General features: G+C 43.4%; 1 long non-coding RNA gene across 1 annotated transcript; it reads left to right on the forward strand.

The window, feature by feature from the left end:
• Positions 1 to 342: 342 nt before the first annotated feature.
• On the forward strand, positions 343 to 23958 carry LOC116072774. Its single transcript, XR_004111549.1, has 3 exons — positions 343 to 1069; positions 23354 to 23461; positions 23790 to 23958. It is a non-coding gene; the product is annotated as an uncharacterized LOC116072774 (long non-coding RNA).
• The last annotated feature ends 460 nt before the right edge of the window (positions 23959 to 24418 follow it).

Raw genomic sequence — 24418 nt, forward strand, 5'->3', positions numbered from 1 at the left:
CTGTCTGGGTTTAGATGTGGTTTAAAGGTGCCCCACAAAGGTTCATGTGCTGCTATCCTGGTCCCCAGTGTTGCATTAAGAAAAGAGAAAATGTGTTAGAAGTGTACCCTAGTGGGAGGTGACTAGGTCATTGGGGACTTTGTCCTCAGAAAGGATTCCTACCATGTACACAGAACCCCACTTAATTACAGCAAAACTGCTTTAAAGGGGCAAGACTGGCCCTCCCCCAAGCTACCTTCTGCACTTCTTCCCACCACTGTGATGTCATCCACCTTAAGAAACACTCTAGAGCCAAGATGATGCTGGAGCTATGTCACGGAACCTCTGAGACCAAGAGCTAAATTAGACCCTTTTCTTAGAAGTGCAGACCTGGGTTTTGTTATAGTGAGAGAGCTTTCAGCAGCTCTCTTACCAGACACATCTGCAACCTTCTGAACCTCAGTCTCTTTATTGGTGAAATGAAGAATATGGTAAAATGGCTGTAAGGATTAAGGGTTGTCACACAGACAGTACCAGTGACACAGACAGCAGTTAGGAAAAAGGAAACCCCTAACTTGGAGGGGAACTTGGGGCATTGTTTGCAATAGCCTATGTAACAGATGTCAATAGTACCTGGCACACAGGCTGTTCAATATCCCACATGCCAATTCTTACTCTCATTAAATACACACACACACACACACACACACACACACACACATCTGAAACTGCAAAGATTCAGCTACTACCCAAAGGAATACAGAAGACCACCTCCAAACTTGAGTTGCTGACTAAGTAGGCTGGGCTAGATCTGGTTAAAAAAAAAAAAAGCAGAAACCCTGGGAGGCAAAGAAGAAAGAAACAATCACTTCATATGTCTGATGTTTCTATCTCTGTGGGTCACAGAGTATATACATGCAAGTATATACATTCATAGGCAACATGTGGCCCCCAAAGTGAATGTGTGTGGGTCACTGAGTCCTTAGGGGATTCAAACCAGAGCTCTCTCAGTTCGAATGACCCAATAGAATGGGACTGTTTCATGAGCATCACTTCCCACAGCAGAGAAATGATGGGAACATCAATGACAGTAAGTAATTACTTCATTCATTAATAGATATACAACCTGCCTGCCCTATGCTACAGTGTTGAGGTCTTCTTCTATAGGGAGGGTGTGGTTTCTTACATTTTCTCTTACAGAGGTCCATTTACTGGGGCTGGTGAGACAACTCAGTGGTAAAGTATGAGCTATGCAATCATGAAAACCCGAGTTCTATCCCCAGCAGCCCCACAAGAAATAGTGGGGCATAGTGGTGCAGGGGAGAGCTTGCCATCATCTGGACATGGGAACAGACAGATACCTGAAGCCCCCTAGATGGCCAGTCCTACCTTGGCGAGTTCCATGCCAGCGAATGACCCTGAATCAAGGAGACATGGTGATGATGACTAGGGAATGGCATATGAAATTAACCTCTGGTACACACTCATACACACATATTATTATACACATATATGTATATTATTTTCTATGTAGAGCTGATTTCTTGTTATTATAATAGAGGTCCTGATCATAGGTTTTTTTGTCCCATGTGGCTGTTTAAGGCAACACCTGATGTTCAGTTTTTTAAAAAGGTACCAAGTTTTAAAACTGTGAAGATTTTTACAAAGTTGACATTTTTTCTTTTGTTTTGTTTTGTTTTGTTTGTTTTTCAGGACAGGGTTTCTCTATATAGCCCCGGCTGTCCTGGAACTCACTCTGTAGACCAGGCTGGCCTCGAACTCAGAAATCTGTCTGCCTCTGCCTCCCAAGTGCTAGGATTAAAGGTGTGCACCACCACTGCCCAGCACAAAATTGCCATTATTATTGTGTCTGAAAAATAAGATTCTGGACTGACTTGGTGGTATTATGTTCAGTAGTCCGAGGATTGTATTCACCTTCAACTGAGGGTGATCAAAATATCAGTTTTAAGTTACACGTTATCACGATCTTAAAACCAAATATTCAGTTTTTCTTTCAGAACTTCACGTTGCCCTAGACCTCTATATATTAAAAACAAAATGAAACAAACAAACAAAAGACGACAATGCCCTCTGTCACAATAATGCGTAACCAAATTTACATGGAGGAATATTCATTTCACAATTACACTTTGCATTGGAAAAAATGTGAGTGGAACGCCTTTGTGGTCCTTTATGAATTTCCATAAGTTCAGATTTTCCAGATTCAAATCAATTAATGTAATGGAGTCTAAAAGGACTCCAAGCTGTGGAGGTGTGCCAAACAGCCTGTCATGTCATACTTGGATGTATTTTGTCTTTTCCGAGGAAATTATAATTTTTGACTAATGTATATGTGTGTGTGCCTTTATAAGATAATTGTGGATTTCTACGTTTTACACCACCAACATAAGCAGTTCTTTTATCCTGCTATTCCAGTTCCTGGAAATGCTAATGCAGCCTCCTATTCAAGGATTCATCTTCAAATTCTGCCAATAACACAGACTACAGAGTACACAAAGATTCCTATTCTGCCACTGCAACAGAAACCTGGAGGCACATTAAAAAGGATTCAGACATTTCCTCAATGGTCGTTCGCTTGACGCCACCCAAACGGGTCTTAGAAGAATCTTCCTGATGATTTCACTTCCTGGGAGCTTTGCCATGTCTTCTGCTCTCGGCTCTGAGGAATTGGGCCAAGTGAAGAATATATGCATGAGAGACCGGAGAAAAAGTCATTTTTAAGTTATTTGTTAGTAAGTTGTCTTTCCCCATTGCCAGCATACGGACTTGAAAGCTAGCTCCATATCCATCTGCTTTCACTCCTAGAGTTATTGGGACAGGTAACCTCTGCTGTGTTCTATGAAGATTCTTCTGTGAACTACAGGAGAATAATGGCCCACTATATATGCTAAGTAGGTTTCTCAAAAGCAATGAACGGTCTTGCGGGTTTTAGTGATTTTCAGGGACCCCATCCATCATGGGTTCTGCTGGGTCTTCTCTCAAATGCATGGCCGTAGAGTCTACCTACCACCGATCGCTTGGCTCTGAAAATCAGGCTCCATCTCTGACCTTTGGTTTCTCTTTGGCTTCAGAAGGCCCCTTTCCAGCCCCAGTTGAATTGCTTCAACTTAGACTGCCATAGAAAGCACATATATCAGAGTGGGGAGGATATGGTTGGTGTTGGAAGACAAAATAAGGACAAAAATCACTCAAGGGCTCCATGAACTGAGATACCCTTGATAAAATCATGTCCAGTGAGATTGTGTAAGGCAGCATTTGGGAGCAAGGACCCTGGAGCCAGGCTAGCTGGTATCTACGTATCCTGTCCTTACCATTTAGCTGTGTGAGGCACAGTAAGCTATTTAGCATCCTTGCAGTTTAATTTCCCTATCAGTAAAATTGGACTAATAACAGGGCTTCTGAAGATGCTCAGTTAAATGAATTAATGTCTGTAATGAACCTCAAAGCATACTGAACACATTCTCATGTGATGCACAGGAAGAATTATGTCAAGTGGGGTGTCATTCCACCTTCTCACGACCTCCTCTTTCATCACTTGCTAGATTCCATTGATGTTCTTTCCCAACGCCTCTCAGACATGTGTGCGGTGTGCCCTTTGTTTGTCTTCCAACAGTGAGCTTTGGTCTGGAAGTTTGTCATTTCTTGCCTGATGCCTGTAACTTCCTTCTCAGCGGTGTTCTCATACCTCTTGTTCCCATCCACCAACTACCAGAGACATCATTAGGCAATCTAACAGCATTATTTCCATTCTTCTAATGGCTTCCCATCAAGGAGAGGTGAGAGCCAAACCCATGGCTTATGATGCTCCCATTATGATCTTCCAGGCACTGAGCCTGAAGGCTTGACTTCAGTCATTGGAACCCATAAGTTAGGAGGAGAAAAGTGACTCATACAAGTTGTCCTCTGACAACTCACATGTACATGGTGGCACCACCTACCTCACTCTCCCATCCCCCTGCTCCCATATGCTCCCCAAATCCTGTGTTAATTGGAAGCAATGCCCTGCAAATGGAGTGTGGAACCCAGCTGGTCCAGGACCAGCATTTGGAGACCCAACACTCACCATAGGAGTCCTTCAGAGCTCACGCTAACCTGGGGCCAGGACTTAGAACCTACAGACTGTTGGCTTGGTCTGACCCAGAGTCCTATTTCCTGAGGGGCTGTCATTTCTCTGTGCATCTACATCAGTAACTTGCCTGGTCTAGGTTGACGAACAGCCAGGCTTGTGCATGTCTCACCACAGCAAACCAACGGTTGCCATAGTGACTCTTTTTCTAGGGATGTATTTGTGCAGGACTTGGAATTTGAGTTGAAAATAGAATCAATCACTTATAAATAAAGAGTAATCACTATGGCCTCTCCTAGTCTAGCTGAATCAAGGAGGGCTTTCCTGGGGAGCAGACTGTGATTAGCAGATAAGATCGAAACTATAAATCTACTCTAGGTCTAAGGAAGTTATGGGATACCTGGCGGGGTCACAGGCATTCAGAGGTGACTTGACTTTATGCCCTGGCGGGTGGAATATGTTTCCCTTTTTTGCAGTTCACACAACTGGCAGCTCAATTTGATATCCTTCCTGGAGAGTCCAAGAAGCCTGCAGAGAACTGTGCTTCAAACAAACTAGTAAAGTTCCAGGGTGGCCCTGGGGAACCTCTTGCTTCTAGGGTTGCACCTCAGTGGATGCAGTGTCATTTGGAGACAGTAGGTTCTCCTATGGGAGAAATGGACAGGCATCTTTAGATGTCTCTTCTGGGGACATGTAATCCCATTCAAGTGGGGAGGGGCCATCCTGACCCAATCTTCCGTTGAAGACTTGACCTGTTTGTGCTGAAGCATGGGTCATTACAGTTCATCATATTTATTATGGACAACATGCATTCAAACCACAAACAAGGACAATGCATGCATACCTCACGCATGATTGGCTGCCATGATTGATGTCATCAAATGCAGAGCTTGAGGACAGACTTTGGAACTGAACAGATCAGAGGCCAAACTGTCCCTGTACTATTTATTACTGGGTTCATGCCTCTAAATTTCTTAACAATAGCTTTTTCACACTTTAAAATATTTCAATGTCTTAAAAGCGGGGAGGAGGCAGGAGAGTTAGCTCAGCAGTTAAGAGCACTGATTGTTCCACTAGAGATCCTGAGTTCAATTCCCAGCAACCACATGGTAGCTCACAACCAACTATAACGGGAGACAATGCCTTCTTTTGGTGTGCAGATGAGACAGAGCACTCATATGTATGAAATACCTAAGTAAATAAATCTTTTAAAAAATGTTTCAATGTTACAACCCAGAAGCTTCTCTGAATTAAAGTAGGTAATGTGTTCAGAACCATAACTGGTAGCTAGGAAGCATTACTCAATGACAGACTAATAATTTCCCCAGGTATTACTGTTTTTTATAGAATTATTAAGACAAATATACAATACCATTTGAAAAGGAACATATTGAAATAATATATTTGAACATAGCTTTATATTTTAGGACCTAATAAAGCATGTCAATCACAGAGGTGGCTTTTAAAACAACCACATAATCTTTATAATATTACGTCTTAAAACCTAAACCAAAGCATAAACCAGCTTTACTTTTGCCTTATTATTCTTAGATACATCTTCTACCATTCCCACCCCACCCCTTATAAACTGGATAACTTATATCCAAGTGTTTCTTGATCAGGGGTGGGCAGTTCAAAGATTTTAGATAATTATGCTTCCCAAACTTTCCAGGCTCTCTCTTAGCTGCCTGTAACCACCTTTTTTATAGTTTTGGAAACAAGTGCCTGCTCTTCTCAGCCTAGATCAATTAGGAAGCAGAAGAAAGAGCCGGGACACAGTCAAGACACGTCTTCCTGCTCTCCGCCCTTATCTGGCCTGACCTGTCGAAGCAGCTGGGAGATGAGCCAACATCGCACTGCCTGGCTCCCGCTCCACGGGGAGGCTGCATGTGGCAATCCAATGGGAGGCATTTTTTTCCACCCCTTGAAACATGTCTCCTACTGCCAGCTACTCACCAGGATACTACTTGAGATTATATTCCACCATGGTGTTTTCTCTACTGAGGCTGCCCAAGTAACTTGTAACTGCTACTGTTTAAGCATGAGCCACGCAGAAAGTGGCAGCAGAGGCAACTTTAGACATCCAGCCTCTAACCCAACCTTCTCATGTGGAGAATCTGTTTCTGACATAACTTTTTCTTTTACTTATTCCCTTTACATCCCACTCACAGCCCCCCTCTCAGTCACTCTCTCCCACAATCCTTCTCCCTCCTCCCTCCCCTTCTCCTCTGAGCAGGTGGAGTGCCCCCTGTGTATCTCCCCACCTTGGCATATCAAGTCTCCTACAGAGACCAGACAAGGCAGCCCAGGTAGAAGAACATACCCCACGTACAGGCAACAGCTTTTGGGATAGTCCCTGTTCAGGACCCACATAAAGACCAAGCCTCACATTTGCTACATATGTGAGGGGAGGCCTAGGTCCAGCCTGCGTATGCTCTTTGGTTGGTGGTTCAGTCTCTGAGAGCCCCAAGGGTCCAGGTTAGTTGATTCTGTTGGCCTTTCTGTGGAGTTCCTATCTCCTTCAGGGCTGCAATCTTTCCTCCTATTCTTCCATAACAGTCCCCAAGCTCCATCCACTGTTTGGCTGTGGGTGTCTGCATCTGTCTGAGTCAGCCGCTGGGTGGAGCCTCTCAGAGGACAGCCATGCTAGGCTCCTGTCTGCAGGCATAAGAGACACACCTGTTTTTATGGCATGTTCTTTCACATTACTATTGTAAATATTCTGCATCTATACATGTGTCTCTACATGTGTTTTAAAAGATTCTGGAATAGAAGAAATTCTAAACATAGTATGGCAATTCTCACACCCTTGCGGGCATCAGAAGGACCACTTGAAGGGCTATACAACAGAACCCTGCCTCCCCTCTCTCTTTTCCTATTCCAGTTTCCAGTCAGTAGACCTAGTGTGGACAAGAGGATTCACCTTTCCTACAAGGTCACAAGTGTTGCTGCCACTGCTGCCGCCGCCACCATCACTGTCACCGCCACCACCACCACCCTAGGGACTTTATTCTGAGACTATCATTCATTCAAGAAGTGCAGCTACTCTATCTAGTGACCCAGATTCTGCCAGAGACATCATTGATAGCTGCAGTCAAACAAATCAGTTTCCATTGTGAAGCTCCTGACTGAAAACTACCTATGACGCCTCAACCACTACAGGTGCTAGCCTGCTTTCTTTCTTTCTTTCTTTCTTTTTTTTTTTTTGGTACAGACCTTTGTTGCCTAGGGAACAGACTTAGTCAGAAGACTTTCTTAACTGGAGTGTGTTGCCCCCTTTGAAATATTACTTCCTTAATCTAAAGTATGTCTTCATGTAAGTTATTTATGTTTCCTATATCTCTGTTACTAGATCTAAGAAACACACAGAAAGACAGACAGACACATACACACACACAGAGGCATATACAGACATACACAGAAAAATACACAGACACAGATACATACACAGGCACACCGCATACACAGATACACAGATATACACAGAGAGGGACACACACACAGAGAGACACACAGATACATAGAAACACACATATACAGGAACACACATACACACAGATACGCAAAAACACAGACAGAAAAAAACACAGACTCACACAGAGATACACATATAGACACACAAAAACACAGAGCCCATGTACTCCATAACATTTTAGTCAATAGCAGACTACATATATGATGGTGACTCTTCTCATTTGCTTTTTGTTTCTGCGATCAAGCCATGGCCAAAAACAGCTTGGGGAAAAATGGCTTATGTAGCTTAAAGGTTACAGTTCATCACTGGGGAAGCCAGGGCCTGGAGGCAGGAACTAAAGCAGAGGCCATGGAGGGATGCTGCTTACTGGCTTGCTCCCTCAAAGCTTGCTCAGCCTGCTCTTTTACACCATCCAGGACAGCCTGCCCAGGAGCATCAGTGCCCACAGTGGCTGGGCTCTTCTACATCAACTGGAACTTAAAAGAAAAAAAGAAAGAAAGAAAGAATGAATGAATGAATGAAAGGAAGAAAGAAAAGAAAAAACGTTTCACAGACTTGCTCTCAGGCCAATCTGATGGAGGCAATTCCTAAACTGAGCATCCCTTCTCCTACATTTGTATCTATGAGACTACATCACTTAGTGATAGCTTGCCATCTTGATGTTCTGGGCTTACCTATGATTCTAGCACAGCATCAAATCATCTTAGTTTATCTCTCAGAACTGAATCCTGTGGTATGCAATGCATGGCTGCATCTATCTGTCCATATGCTCATAGTCTCTATTGTTTCTATATGACAAATCTAAAGCAGCCTCACATCCATGTGCATTTGGATAATACTAATTTTGGATTTAGTGGGTTATATTTTTAAAAGGGGGGGCACTAAGTTGGGAAGGGGATATGGGAGACTGGGAAGGGGAGTAGGAACATCTATGATTAAAATACATGTACACATGCATGAAGTTCTCAGAGGATTTTTAAAAAGCATATGTGGGGACTCGGTGCATAGCGGCTCATCTGCTGCCCTCTGAGCTTATGGAGACAAACATGGCAAGGAATGTGTCACCATATAATTGTCATGGCATTGTAACCCAGCAAACTATTAGTATAGCTTTGACTTTACAGAATTCAGAAGCTTAAAAATAAACTAGATATAAGTGAACCTGAATGTCAAATCCAATTCTTTCACTGGTTCAATTTATGAAATTAATATAGGATCCTTTGAAGAAAAATTAACTTGGACGCATAACCAAAGCTCACACCTAAAAATATAATAAAAATGTTTAAATAGAAAAAATAGTAATTTTCTGATAAAAATAAGACCATCCGATGTGTGCCACAAATCATGAATACAAAGTAGCCGCTGGGGTCACTCCGTGTTTGGTATCTGTGTGCTTAAACGTCAAAAGAGAAAGTAGCTGCAATGGATGCTGCCTTTAAGAAGATGATGGAAAATTCATTCCCTTGGTTGGGTTTGTGGCACCTGTAGAAGTGAGAGGCTAAAAAGCAAAAGTCTTCTTTCGTTATCTGCAATGGAGAGAGAACTAATAAGGCAGATGATGATCAGCAGGAGCCAGGGATGCTACGGAAGCAACAATCGATGGTACTTGAAGCTTGGAAAGGGAGGGCTTACTCAGCATCAGGACAGGTATGGGGGCCACTGCGTGGGGTGTTACAATGAGGAAGGAATATGGGGTTCAACTCCAAATATAGGCTGGCCAAGTAGGAATTTTTAGCCAAAAGACAGAGATGGGGCAGAAAATTTCTAAGGAGATAGATACTGGGAATTCTGGCTAACAGTTCAAGCATGATTCTTACTCTGGATGGGGGGCAAAGTCATCAGGCATCAGGGGATGAGGTGAAATAGAAGAAAGTAAGACTCGGAGGATGTCTAGCTGGGGACCTTTTCTACTACCCAGACAGAAGCAGTGACTAGGGAAAGAGAAATTCTTCAAGTGCTAGCCTGTGGTACTTTTGTCCCTGTATTTGGCAACAGGAGCCACCTGCAGCAGTAGACAGGCAGGAGCAGCGGCAGGTGGCACCTTCTAGTGGTGCACTGTCATCTCAGGTATATATCTACCCTTGGAGCAGATATCACAGTGCTTCAGTGGGCCTAGGAAGGTCTTAACTCTTACGGCTATTTACCTTACAGCTTTCTGTCTGGAATCTGAGAGCCTTGGCCCTATGGCTTGACGGCTCTCCAAAATCTCTCTGCCTAAAGTTCCTCTTCCCCGATTCCTCTCAGCCATCTACCCAACTCCAGCCTCAGCTCCAGGCTCTCCTTGGCCATCTTTCTACCTCCATTGCCCTTCTTTCTGCTCTGGCCTCCCTTGTGTTACTCAGCGGCTGCTCTGTTAGCTACAGACAGTGCCTTGCCTCACCCCAGTCACAGGTCATCCTCCACCGACACTCGACCACCTCTGATGGCAATCTGCTCTCTCGGCTGCTTCTATTCTGCTTCTGGTTTATCATAGCACACTTCTGAAAAGAGTCAAGGAGAGATCACTAAAGGGAAGCCTTTTATTGGGGCTAGTGGAGCAACACTAGGAAGGCCAGCACAGGAAAATGTCTCCCAGCTCACTCTGAGCCTTGGTGGCCTGCTCAAGTAGCCAGAGGTGTGTGTGTTGGGGGGCATGGACTTTCAGCCATAGACTTTCAGCTCAGCTGGGAAATTGCTCTCCATTTAGCCTGGGTGGAAGCGGTTGCAGGGTCATCCAGAGCCCACTTAGATTTAGGATAACCCAAAGTCTTCTACAGCCTGCTTCAAATAGCCCTTATGGAGTCTATGCCTTCAGGAAGCCAGCTCCAAACATTGTGTGATTTTTTTTTATTCCATCTAGTGTTCAGGAAAGCTCTTGCTGGCTGTTTGACTGATGGTTGTTAAGGCAGCCAGGGAGACAAAGAACCCAACAACTGCTAACTTAGGGGAAGTCAAACTGCTCTGTTCCCCAACATCTTTGCTTGCTTATAGAGAAATAAAACGCCAAGGGTGCTTACAATATAAATTTAAGATAGTAGGGATTTTGAATAGATTTTTAGCAGGGCTTTAACTGTGTGCCCAGTGACCCAATGGGAGGTAGGTTCCTCTTATCTATCTCAAGGAGACTTGAATAATCTTTTAAGTCGAATCAGTCTGCCATCATACAGGTTAATTTTTCTCTTGTGTGTTGTATGTGCACGTGTGTGTGTGTACATGTGTGTGTGTGTGTGCATGTGTGTGTGTGTGTGTGTGTGTGCGCGCGCGCGCGCGCGCGCGTGTGCAGCCATGCATGACTGTACATATGCAGAGGCCAGAGGAAGATATTGGGTATCCTGCTCTACCCCTCTCCACCTTACTCCCTAAACCTGTTTCTCACTAAACCTAGCATTAAGATGGCAAGCAGGAAGCCTCAGCGGATCTTCCTGACACTGTCCTCTATAGTGCTGGGGTTACAGGCACGAGTGTCATGTCCAGCATTTTACAAGGGAGCTGGGGACTTGAACTCAGGTCTTCATGCTTGTGCCGAGTCATCTCACCAACCCTCATGTTACTCATTTAGAATTAAAATTCCAGCAGATATTTTCTTTAAGAATGAGCCCCGCAGAATGGCAAGACTGTAAGCTTATGTGCTACGCTTCTGCTCTATTCTTAGTTCTACAACTCATTAAGCTGTATGAGCAGGACCTTCTGTGGTGAACTAACAGTGTTAGCCTCCCCATAGCTCACTCAGTGTTAAAGGAATTCCTCATTGCTTCCTAGGCACACATGTGAGAGACAATGGTCACCGCCTACTTCCTTAGATATTGCCCTTCTCTGGAGGAAGCTTTGTCAAGGCCAGGCCTCCCTTTCCAGGGGCCGTTTTCATCTGATGAATGGTTAAACAACTTGGAACAACTCTCAAGGCCACCTTAGCATCAGAGCTCTGATGGCACCTGTGCTGGTTGGTCCTGTCATCTTGACACAAGCAGAGACTTATCTGGGAAACGGGAATCTCATTTGGGGAAACTGTCTTCATAAGATTGGTCCTGTAGGTAAGGCTGTGCAGTGTAGTCTTGATTAATGATTGATGTGGGAGGTCCCACTGTGGGCTCTGTCACTCCTGGGCAGATGGTACTGGGAGCTACAAGAAAGCAAACTGAGCAAAACAGGAAGAGCAAGTCAGTAAGTCCCATCCTCCACAGCCTGCACTTCAGTTCCTATCACCAAATTCCTGCCTTGATGTCTTCGATGATGAACTGTGATGTGGAAGAATAAGTAACATGAGGACTTTCCTCTCTACATACCTTTTAAACAAGGTGTTCATCACAGCAGTAGAATCCCAAACTCAGACAGTGTTGAGTGGCTATGGACATGGAGATTGGGCCAAGTTCATCCTCAGCCTAATGCTGACTCCTTCCCCTTCTTTCTGAAGTTTCCATCCCTGGATCTGTTTGCTAAAGAACCCCATCTACCACAGCAGTGACAGCGGGAAGCTCAAACTCCAGCCATGTCAATTAACCTCTGGCTCTTCACTTTTCTCACCTAGCAGAACAAGGATAATAACCGTATCCCACCTTGTGGTGCTTTGTGAACACTAAGGTGCCTAATATTCTAAAGCACTTCCCAACGTGACTGACTCAGTATCAATCACTGCTCTGTAGTGGATCAGGGGATAATGAAATACATCAATATCGCTTAGATTCACATCCCTCTTCATAAAACCACTACAATAGATATGTACCAATCACTGCTCTGTAGTGGATCAGGGGATAATGAAATACATCAATATCTCTTATATTCACATCCCTCTTCATAAAACCACTACAATAGATATGTAAAAACTGGGTTGGTTTGGGGGAATAATTATTTCCTTACATAGCCAATCACTTTGCAAGAGCTCATGGGAAAGAAGTGTTGAGACATACACACCAACATGTTCACTGAGTTAGGATAAAAAATATCAAGCTTTTATATGGAGTGGTGAGTTCTGTCTGCAGAATGAAGTCAGTGAAATCATTTTCATATAGACAGAGACTAGTATTAAGAGAAGATGCTGAAAGAGAGATAAGAACTCCAGAAATAAATTTAAAAAGACATAGGGAACACACACACACACACACGAATTAAATAATTTCATGGAAGAAAGGGGACCTATATATCCAGCCCAGCTATTGATGGTGATGTCCAGTCAAATCTAACAGACATGTTTACAATTATTTTCTTTGTCCTGTTTGAAATTATATTTACATTTGTTTTCATTAAGAAGTGTTTTTCTAGGGTGACAAGGCTTGTGTATTCAGCTCACAACTCCGGAGAGCCCGGGACATGGTGCTGGCCACTCTCCAGCATCATGTGGGAGGGGGATGTCTGAGAGAGCAAGCAGGTGTATGCAAAAGAGCCTGTGTGCAGTTTTAATAGTGCGCATTGATGTTTCTTCCTTTATGGAAATTACAATGTGCACATTAGTAATGCATACACACAGGTGTGTAAACATACAACTAATGCTCAAACCCACTCCTGGAATCTATGCTGCTGATGCTGCCATCTTTGTTGACTTGGGATTCCTACCGTGCCTGGCTTCATGGTCCAATACTACCTTTCAGATGGTTCTTTTTTGATCTCAGTCTCCACTGGGTTGGAAGGCTATAATTCCAATGCACCAGTCACAATGGCTCAGGTCTCCAAATCATGTGACAGTGCATACTCCTTTTTGCCATGTTCTTTTCCCTGGGAACTTTTAGGAATCCTCAGAGATTTATATTGGCAAACCATCTGAAGAAGAATGAATTTTAAATATAAATAAATACTACCTAGACTCATCGTACTATGACTGTAGAAATCCAAAGACAAGGGACTCCTTAAAAACAGTACAGGAGGCTGAGTGTTGATGGTGCATGCCCTTAATCCTAGCACTTGGGAGGCAGAGGCAGGTGGATCTCTGAGACTGAGGCTAGCCTAGTCTATAGATTGAGTTCCAGGACAGCCCTGTTGACACAGAGCTCAAACAAATAAACAAAAGGCAGAGCAGAGATATCACCACAAACTCGTGTGTTGAAGGCCTGGTCTTCAGCTGGTAGCTCTGCTGTGGAAAATTTGGGGGTGCCGCCTAGCTGGAGGAAGTGAGTCAATGGATCAACACCTTTGAAGGTTCCAACAGGTCCCTTCTTGGGGTGCCCCTCTCTGATTGCTGCTTTCCCTGGGGTCAAGAAGCTTCTCTAGTATGTCCACTTATCACTTTGACCCCAAGAGATTCTGGACTGAGCCTCTCCAGGGACTGGCCATTGAGAAGGAAGTGATATCAGAGTAACAACACATTTGACCCACCAGAGGCTTGAAAGGTACTCAGGCAGCAGTCACACTTGAGTCTTTCTTGCAGTCGTGGGAAATCTGTGACCCTATAGTGTGCATCTGGACCATGTTGTTGATAGACAATTGGCCAAGTCATTCATGTCACCCTGTTGATGCTCAGCCAACCGCTAATATTATGGTAAAGTCAAGCTAGAGAGCTACTTCCTACCAAGACATAAGAATCACCCTCTGCCCCCAGCTATGAACTGTGAAAAATAATGTTTATTGTTTTCAACTATCAAGTCTGAGGGGAGTTCAATGAACATTAAGAAAATCACCGATATAAACTATATATAGTAAATACACAATACAAAGCCTAGGACTGTGGATGATAGATATCATAGACATTTGGGATTCTGGTTCACAGGGATTCTCAATGATAACTCAAGGCCCCTGCTCAGTGATAAGTCTCATCTCAAAACAGGGAAGAGAGTCAGTCAAAAATCCAGCATAGATGGGGTAGATGATCTCCAGGCCCCAGCCCTTCTGAGGAACAACTGGTAGTTGGTAGTTGTTGGGAGAGAGAAAATTCTGTCATGCTTTTGTGAGGTTGTGGCCACTGCTAGTATTCAGTGCTCCAGTGGAGGCCAGAGGTCATCTTCTGGAGCTGCCCTTTAGGAATCATCTACCTTGGTTTGTATTTGTTTTAATGTTTTTAGTATAGTTTATGTGTACAACTGTTTTTTTGTTTTGCACGTAGATACGGGCACCATGTACATGCTTGGTGGTGTTGGATCCCCTGTAACTAAAATTACAGACAGTTGTGAGCTACCATTGTGGGTGCTAGGAACTGAACCTGGTCCTTTTCAAGAGCAACTAGAACTCTTAAGCATAGAGCCTTCTCTCTGGCCTCCTGTTCTGTATTTGGAGACAGGCTCTCTCAGCCTGGAGCTTATCATTGTGGAGGTTGGCTGTCCAGCAAAGCCCAGGGATCCTCCTGCCTCTGACTTTCCAGCACTGGGACTGCTAAATACAGCACTCCACCTTCCCAGTGAGAATCACACACACAGTACGTGCCTGGGTCTCCTTGTTGAGTTTGGGAGAAGGAACTCAAGTCCTCCTGCTTGAACAACAAACATCTTTCCAACTGAGCCATCTCTCAGTCCTAGTTTGGAAAACAGATCTCTAGGCCTGACCCCACGATCTATGTTTATTCCTGAGAAGTTTTTCAGACCCTTCTGATTTGGATTGGTAGAGCAGCTAGTGCCTGGATCATATTCTAGAAAGGGCTCCCCCCCCCCAGTGCCCTCAAAGTCAACGCCATCTGCTCGCTCTTAACATTCCTGTGTATAGAAACCAAAAGAAGTTGAAATCTCCGGAATGTTAATCCAACTCTTCTCAGACTTTCTTTAGTTAAAATTGGCAGTGGAGCACGTGGGGCAGACTGCAGGAAAGCTTCATCCATGCCAAACTGAAGCGCTTTCATTTTGCTCCATTGTCCTCAGGTAATTTTTAATCATTGTTTTCAAGTTAAGTCTTATCACTTATGATAAATTACCAGCAACAAATAAAGCACATTTCCTGCAAAGGGGTTGTGAAAGCTTTGCTCTACTGCCTTCATCTATTCCCTTAAGGAGAAAAATTAGATTCCCAGTTGACATTTAAACTAAGTTCCTTTGGGGAATATTTAAATCTCTATCAATACCTCAGATTTTTTTCTATTTTTCTCCACAAATTAAAAAAAAAAAATTGTAGCCAGGTTTTTTTTCAGATTTTTTTTATTTATTTATTTTATGTGTATGAGTACACTGTAGCTGTACAGATGGTTATGAGCCATCATGTGTGTGGCTGCTGAGAATTGAACTCAGGACCTCTGCTGGCCCCAATTGCCTCGGCCTCACTTGCTCCTGCATAATTCACTGTAGCTGTCTTCAGATGCACCACAAGAGGGCATCAGATCTCATTACGGGTGGTTGTGAGCCACCATGCGGTTGCTGGGATCCGAACTCAGGACCTTCGGAAGAGCTGTCAGTGCTCTTACCCGCTGAGCCATCTCGTCAGCCCCTGTAGTCAGGTTTTTAAAGATTTGTTTTATTTACTGTGTATATGTGTGTGTGTGTGCATATATGTGCTTGTGCTTGTCTGTGTGTGTGGTTGTCTGTATGTGTACTACATGCATGCATATGTGAACAGAGACTAGAAGAGCGGGTGTTGAATCCCTGGAAGTGGAGTTACAGTGATTGTAATCTACTTCATGTGGGTGCTGGGAACTAAACCCAGATCCTCTCTAAGAGCAGCCAGTGCCTTTAACTATTGAACCACTGCTTCCTTCAGCCTTGAATTTTTCATCTTTAAAGGATCTGTTTTGATTCTAAATATCCATAGACAGGGATAAAATTAAAGATCTATCGTCTCAGCAGCTTCTGTAATCACATACTTATTATAACAAGATGCCAAGGAGACAACACCATAAGCAAATTTCTCTAGAAACACCTGCTAAAAATATATCTTTCCAAAGACGGATGACTTTTTTTTCCTGCTGAATATTTGTGGAAACAAATACATAGCCTACAGTGAGACTGCCTGGTTTCGTGGAGACACAAAAGAAACATGTGTCAGAGGCAAAGTGATGGCAAAATTAGGAATTTCAGTTCATTCAGTGCAGGGATTTGTGTGGAGTAATTGACAGGTTTTACAACATACTATTAGCAAATTGAGTGTGTGTGCTGGAACTTTCCAGCTTTATTTATTTTTTATTTTTTTGCCTTACAAATACAGTACACAACTGCGTTCCTTGAGGTGCTAACTAGTGGTTCTTTATTCTTCAATCCTTAGACCTCAGTTAACTATATATTATTCCTTCTTCATGGGGTAGATGTATTTTAGTTTAAAATTAAGAGAGAATAGGCTTGAGCTGAGTGGAACATAAAAGGTCCTGAATAAATGCGATTTTATGTGATTTCATTTTTCTATTTTGTATGTGTGCACATGTGTGAGGAGGAGCATGCATGTACTGAGCATGTGTTGGGGTCAGAGGACAGCCTTGGTGCCAGTCCTTGCCTTTCACCTTGCTGTCTTCATGTTTGCCACCTCAAATCCTGAGCTATGTGAGCCATGAGGTTTGGATATTCTCCTGTCTCTACCTCCTCCCACCTCACTGTAGGCATACTGGGATTGCAGACACATGCTGCTCTTTCTGGCTTTACACGGGTTCTGGAAATTTGAATTCAGGTTCCCTATACCTGTACAGCAAGCTCTTTACTCGTTGAGTCACCTCCTATCCAGGCCTTGATATGACTTTCAGTCAGTTCAGCTTATTGTCAGTTTCCACAGTCACATGTGTTTATATTAAGTATTTAGTTCTACTAGGAAAAAAAAGAATGGTAGGCATGTTTGATACCATGCTTGGGTCACATAATTGTCATTACAATAAAGTAGGTAATTCATGGTCCAAATATCCAACCAAATAGTACAGGCTACTTGCTTCTGAAAGTCCCCCAGGGGAGGTTCCAGTGACAGAATCTATCCTGGCAGTGCTAGCACTGAGCTCTGTGACAGAGCTGGTCTGACCTGGTCACCCCTTCACTATCTCTGCTTTTAACAGCTTTTCCTTCTTGTTAATCTTGGTTGTTCTAGATCCTGCCATGTAACACCTGCCGGGACTCTTGGCTCTTCCCCCCTTTTATGCCTCCAGCGTAAGAGTGGCAGGAGTTTGCTGCATGGGCCAGTCTCTAAGTGGTTTCACAGTTTGGGCTTGGTCTCATGGCTCCTCTGTCACTCCCATTATAGTCCCCAGAATGTGACTCAAAGTCTTACTACTTTCTGTTCTCGTATAATTAGATCTGAAATGTACTGATCAACCCGAGAAATTCAAAGGCAACTGGATGATTGCCATGATGACCTACAAATAGAAGAAGAGCTCAATAAAGGAGCCCTGGAGGTTTCAGAAACTAGGAAGGTTTTACAAAAAGGAGCATGAAGAATTCAGGGATCTTCACAGCTCAGTCTTAGTCTTCATCCAGATCAGACCTTCCCTCCCCGCACCTCCCCCTTGGATTGTCACTTTTCCTGCCGCTTAAATACACTATCTTATGCACTGCTATCCCATAAGTCAGCTCCAACCTCCTGTCTGCTCATGTCTTCACGAGACACTCAGATTCACAGGAAGGGGGAACTCATTAGTCAAGGATGGGTCACAGATCCATCGTGTTAGTGGTAGTGGTTGTAAGGGAGAGAATCAGGAGCCCCAAAGAATGGAAAGAGCTCATCAGAGGACAGAAAGAGACTAGACAATGTGATAGGTGACCTTGGCACTGTCAATTTTTACCCTTGACATTTTGCCCTTGACATAAATATGGGCTGCATTAGCTACCTTTCCATTGTTGTAACCTAGCATTTGACAAAAAGCAGCTTAAGGGTTGAAAGGTTGGTTTACAGTTCTAGGGAACACCCCCATTATGGTTGGGAAGGTCTGGCAACAATAAGCATGAGGCAGCTGACTACATCACACCTACAAGCTGAGCCATCTAAGAACTATGAAACCCCAAGGTCTCTTGACAGTGATACACTCCCTCCAGCAAGGTTCCAGACTTTCCAAAACAGCTCCACCAAGTGGGAACCAAGTGTTCAAACACATGAGTCCATGTGACACTTATACATTTGAACTACAACCATTGTCCCCTTAGGCTGATGACTATCTCATGATGTAAAATGCACCTAGTCCAATTTCAAACATCCTCATAGTCAATCCCAACACTATTTGAAGTAAAAAAAAAAAAAAAAAAATCCTCAGTTCAATCTCTTAACTAAAAACCCTGTAAAACCAAAATATAATTTAAGTATTTCTAATATATACACATTATTTCTAATAACGGCACACAAAACCATTTCTATCCAAAAGTGACATATAGGAGGAGAGTGAGAAAAGATCAGAGGAAGCAAGCCCCAAACCCAGCCAAGTTGTCTCCAAACCCTACAGCTCCATAACCAGAATCTGAACTCCAATGGCCTTGGGAAGCTGTGCCCTTCAAGCTCTGCTACGTGTGATCTCTCTCTTACGCTAGCTCTATTCTGTGTCTGCAGCTTCCCTTGGCAGAGCTCCCATAGCTTTGGCCTCTCCAGTCCTCTAGGCTCTCCTGTAACATTGGCATCACCTTCACAGACCTCATGTGATGGTCTTTCGGGGCATCTGTGCAGGGAATCCGACCTCCCACTCATTGCTGGCTCTGAAACTATGGAGGTGGGTTAGGGAACCTCTAAAACTCTTTGCTCTTTTGCTTAGCATGCCAGTAAAGCCAGTATCATGTATCCGACACTACCAGCTTGAGATATAGCCTGACTCTTCTCATATCTGCAGTGACCTCTGTGTGCCTTGGTGGCTGAATCTCAGAAAATACTTTTCTGGGTAGTTTATTTAGAGCAGGGAATGCTTTCAGTGATAGTCTCCTTTGGGGCTCTTTTAGTTCCAATGAACTTGCATTTTCACAATTTGGAACCTTAGATGGGTGAAGTTTTGCCCTCAGCATATGTTTCCTGCTGTTCTAACATGGAGAACAATCTTTCTAATGGTATGAACATCTTAACAGTTAAATCTACTTTTGCCTTCACTTTGTCTACAATTTTAAACTTTCTCATGCTAGTTCCTTCACCAAACTCCATGCTTGTACTACTCTATCCTCCCCAACACACACACACACACACACACACACACACACACACACACTGCAGACCTGAATAAGAGCAATGAGCAGTAGCCATGACATAGCCTGAAGACTCCCTTTTCTTGAAGTCTCCTCCACCAAACAGATTATTCTGTTGCTTTCTAACTTCATCTCCCCCAAGCTCTCAGAACAAGGATGAAATGAAGCCATATTCTTGTGGAATTATGACATGAACAGTTTCTAATCCAGTGGCCCCCCAAAGAGTTCTTATTTCCCTTCTAAAACATCAGGACCCAGGCTTCCAGTATCTATATTTGTCTCAGAATTCTGAATTTAAAAATACCTACCAGAATAACCCACTAATCTCTGCTTACAGCATTCTTGAGGTTCTCTAGCCCACAGCTCCAAACTCCTGAAATTCTGCATATAAACCAGTGTAAAGCCTACAAACCATGTGGTCAGATTAATAACAGCAAGGATCCCATTCTTGGTTCCAATTTCCTGTGTTACTTTGTTCACTGGTCTGATGAAATGCCTGAAAAGAAGCAACTTAGGAGAGGAAGAGTTTGGGAGGCGTGCAGTTTGAGGAGATATATGCTATGTTCGTGGGGCAGATATTAGTAGGCAGAAAATGAAACAACTAGCCATAATTCATCCATGGTCAGAGAAAGGCTCAACAGGAAGTGTTCCCTGGCTGTAAAAGCTTGATGCCTTACCTACTTCCTCCTGTGAAACCCATATCCTAAAGGTTCCATAACCTTCCAAAACAGCTCTACTGACTGGAACCAAGTGTCCAAACTCATGAAGCTCTGAGAGACATTCAGACACCAAGGGCCAACTTAATGAATTTGTTGACTCTCTTAGAATGAGCCGTTGCTTGCGAATAGACTCATCTTTTTTTTATTAAATATTTTCTTTATTTACATGTCATATGATTTCTCCTTTCCCAGTTTCCCCTCCAAAAAACAAACAAACAAACAAGCAAACAAAAACAACAAGAACAAACCCCTGTTGCCTCCCCCTTCCCCATGCTTGCCACCGCACCCTCTCCCACTTATTGGCCCTGGCATTCCCCTACACTGGGACACAGAGCCTTCACAGGGTCAAGGGCCTCTCCTCCCATTGATGATTGACTTTGCAATCCTCTACTATACACATGCTGCCAGAAAAATCAGTCCCACCACATATACTCCTTGGTTGGTGGTTGAGTCCCTGGGAGCTCTGAGGGTACTAGTTAGTTCATATTGTTGTTCGTCTTAAGGGGCTGCAAACCCTTCAGCTCCTTTCTCTAACTCCTTCATTGGGGACCCTGTACTCAGTTCAATGGATGGCTGTGAGCCTCTACATCTGTGTTAGTCAGGTACTGTCAGGGCCTCTCAGGAGATAGCTATATTAGTCTAGCTTGTCCTTCCTTTAGTCTCTGCTCCATAGTTAGTCTCTGCAACTCCTTCCGTGGGCATTTTGTTCCCCCTTTTAAGAAGGAATGAAATGTCCACATTTTGGTCTTCCTTCTTCTTGAGTAGACTCATCTTAACATTTGCAGTCGCTCTGATGCCTAACTTACTCATGGAAGAGAAAATGCAAATGTCAGGTGTGTTTGTTATTCAAGCTGCCCTGACTGGCACACATTTCCCTTTTAGAACCCTGGATAGCATTTGAGTGCTTTTTTTTTTTTTTTTTTGCACAAACCAGGTGTCAAGGCATGAGACATTCTGAGAGGTATCTTTCTACCAAGTCGCTCTGTTGGAGCAGATGCTGAAGCAATTCAAAGCATAGCTTGTTCCTTTGGAATTAGCCTATGAATAGAAGTGGTGGGGCAGAGGGAAAGGTTGACTGTAAGGTTGGCTTGGTAAAGCCTTGTACCATCTATTGAAGAGCTCTGGTACATCCCCTTTCCATCAGAATTGCCTCATGTCAGGCTGAGGTCAACCAGGTAATTTGTACTTCTGCTCCTGCCTCACTCTGTCACTGGGGTTTGAGCTATGGCTGGAGAGGTAGGACTTCAAAGGAATAGAGTGACATGACACAGTCGCATTTGTCACACCCAGTGGGCACAAGTCTATCCTGGAAGCAGCATAGCCCAGAGCCACCCAACCACGCACCTCTCTCCATTTCCACCTAAGTCTTTGTAGTCTGCCAGGTTCTAGTTTATTGACACAATGCTTCTTCTGGATGCCCCAACAGCACTTGTGTGAAACTCTCTTTTTATGATATGCTTTTTCTATTCACACCACCTTGCTCCAAAGAACAAGCTACACCACAAACAATGTCTAAAACTTCCCATCACTATATGCTGATAAGCCGGTTATCGGGTGACAGCTGAAGAATTACCATGAGTATTTTGAGTGCTTCCTAATTTTCTAGACTCACACGGTTGGCTCCCTTTTGCTGTCCCTTATGACAATGGATCCATCAAGGGTGAAGGGGACCACATTGTCTCTGAGATGACTTTGGTTGCAACAACCAGACATGGTTGGTTTTAATGCTACTTTCCTGTTTCTTATCTCTCCTCCCCTTCCTCTTCCTCCTCCTCCTCTTCCTCCCCTTCCTCCTCCTCCTCCTCCTCTTCCTCTTCTTCCTCCTCCTCTTCCTCCCTGTTATACATATTTACAATTAGCAGACCATTTAAGAATGAACTAGGCCTGTGAAAACCCCAGTTTGGCCTGGCTATGTAGTGTCCTATCGAATGAGACTATTTTTAGGCTGGACACTGCCATCATCCTTTGCATTTAACTGAACCAGAAATAAATAATAAAGATGAACATGCTTCTCATATCAAGACCAAAGAGCCACAAGCAAGATGCACATGAGTTACAGTGGCAACATTTGCATTTCAAGAAACGCAGTCAACGATGTCACTGTCAATTTGATAAATCCGGTTATCTTATTCTTTGCTATAAAATCTGCCATAAAAACCCAAGTTACAGTTGACACGTTATTACTTGGTGTGGCCACTGTAGGAGCCTCTAGGCATGATTCACAGCTCATGTTATTCATGGATCACAACAGGAAAGTCTAGAATTGGGAGCTTGCATCTCAGTTACTTTCTGTAATCAAATTATTGGCTTTAACACATACATATATGTGTGCACGCACTAAAATATAGGCCATTTGAAAGGGCTATCAACTTAACTGAAATCTATCTTAATTTCACCCTATGCAAGGTAATGTCTAAGAAATATTTCTGCAATTGTTATTATTAGCCTGCCATGATGCATGAATATTTATGCAACACTCACTCTGCTCCTGGACCCCTTTCCTGGGCTGCCTTCCCAAGCCTTGAGCCCCCTGTTGCCTTCAATTTCTCCTGCAATTCTCTCCCTTATGATAAACCCATTATACCTTGGAGCAAACATTCTCTTCTTGGAAATTGCTTCTTTCCAGTTGGCAACCCAAAATGTAAGCATCCTAGAACAGACGAACAGCAACACGGCTCAATCAGCCAGCGCTTTCCCAGCTAATCAGGTTTGGGGCCCATAAAGCAGTAAAACAGGCATGTTTAATTTTTAACTTTCCATATTACTTCATAAAGACCCCATCAAAGCCTATAGGCGACCCATTTGTATAATAGGACTGAGGGTATGTGTTTGTGCACAAAGGTTTTATTTCCTTGAATATGTTCAGTTCTGGGAATTCAGAGAGCTGGTGCAAAGTGTTTGGCCCACTCCAATTAAGCTGCCTGGATAACCAGCGCCCAGTTTCAGCTGTGTAAAATTTGGGTCCCATTCAGTTGGCTTACACAGCAGAATAATAGAAAAAAATTGGTCTGGGCATCCGTAGCTGCCTTTCGCCACCTGCCATTTCGGGCAATCAGGCGCTGAGGCTGCTGCCCTAAATGTAGTTCCCTGTATTGATTTATTTCTTGTGGAATGTGGAATTATGATTTTTTTTCTTTTTTTTTTCCAGCTAGTCTGGGTGATGTTTTCTACTTCAAAAATGCCCCTGTGAGCGCTCAAACTATTCAGGACAACTGATCAATCTGTACTGCCTTGCAAAATCTTCCAAGGTTGAAGGGTCTGAATCATACTATGACATATTGTGTGTGTACACACCAACATGGACTTGTGTGTGCGCATGTGCGCTGTGTATGTATGTGTGTATGTGTTGTGGGAGGGTGCATGTGTGTGATGTTTGTATGTGGTATGTGTGTGTGTGTGTGTGCATGCCTGCATGTGTGTGCTTGGTGTGTGCAGGTGCATGTGTGTGTGAATGCATATGTGTGGTGTGAGTGTGTGTATTTACATGTGCACATGCATGTGCATGTAGTGTGTGTGTGTGTGTGTGTGTGTGTGTGTGTGTGTGTGTTCTGTCTATGGAATCTTTATCTTGTGTTATTTTGTAGGAGCTACACAGAAAGAAGACATTTTGGGAACAACAATCCGAAGTCTGTCCTAGGCTCCAAAGATGACTGGGGAAAAAAAACAGCTCTAAGTATTTTCCAAATCCTTAGACCTTTAAATAGTCCCTCTGATTCATTTCTTATAAATTTCGTCCCAGCAAGGACAGCATGACACCAGTTTAGTTGTTATATTTTCCCTTACCTTCCAAATCAAGTCAACTTCATGCCATGCTAAGATTCTCTCACTAATATGCAACAGTGGAAAGTCTCTGTCCTGTCAACTTCTGGCTTACCTGAGATAGATTGGGAGAGGGGGTGGCACTCTAATGTGCTCTGCTTATGATGATGTGTTGGCTTGCCAACTTTGTCAAAACATCTAGATCTGATGTGCATTCATTCAAAGACTAAGATTTACTATCTACAAATTATATTTTGGTAATTCTGGCTTTTAAAGAATGATTCAGATTGTACATCATAGCTCTATTTACATGGGATTCTAAATCAGACTGTTCACCTGCCACAAGGTTCTGGGCTCCATTACTTTTGAATTAGATCAGTCTATGTGGTGCATAGTTACACTTGCGTAGTAGCAGAAGGCCTGGCCCTTTTGTGGGACCCATGCTTCTCACTAT

This window comes from Mastomys coucha, unplaced genomic scaffold (assembly GCF_008632895.1).
Source record: "Mastomys coucha isolate ucsf_1 unplaced genomic scaffold, UCSF_Mcou_1 pScaffold23, whole genome shotgun sequence".
Classification (NCBI taxonomy): domain Eukaryota; kingdom Metazoa; phylum Chordata; class Mammalia; order Rodentia; family Muridae; genus Mastomys; species Mastomys coucha.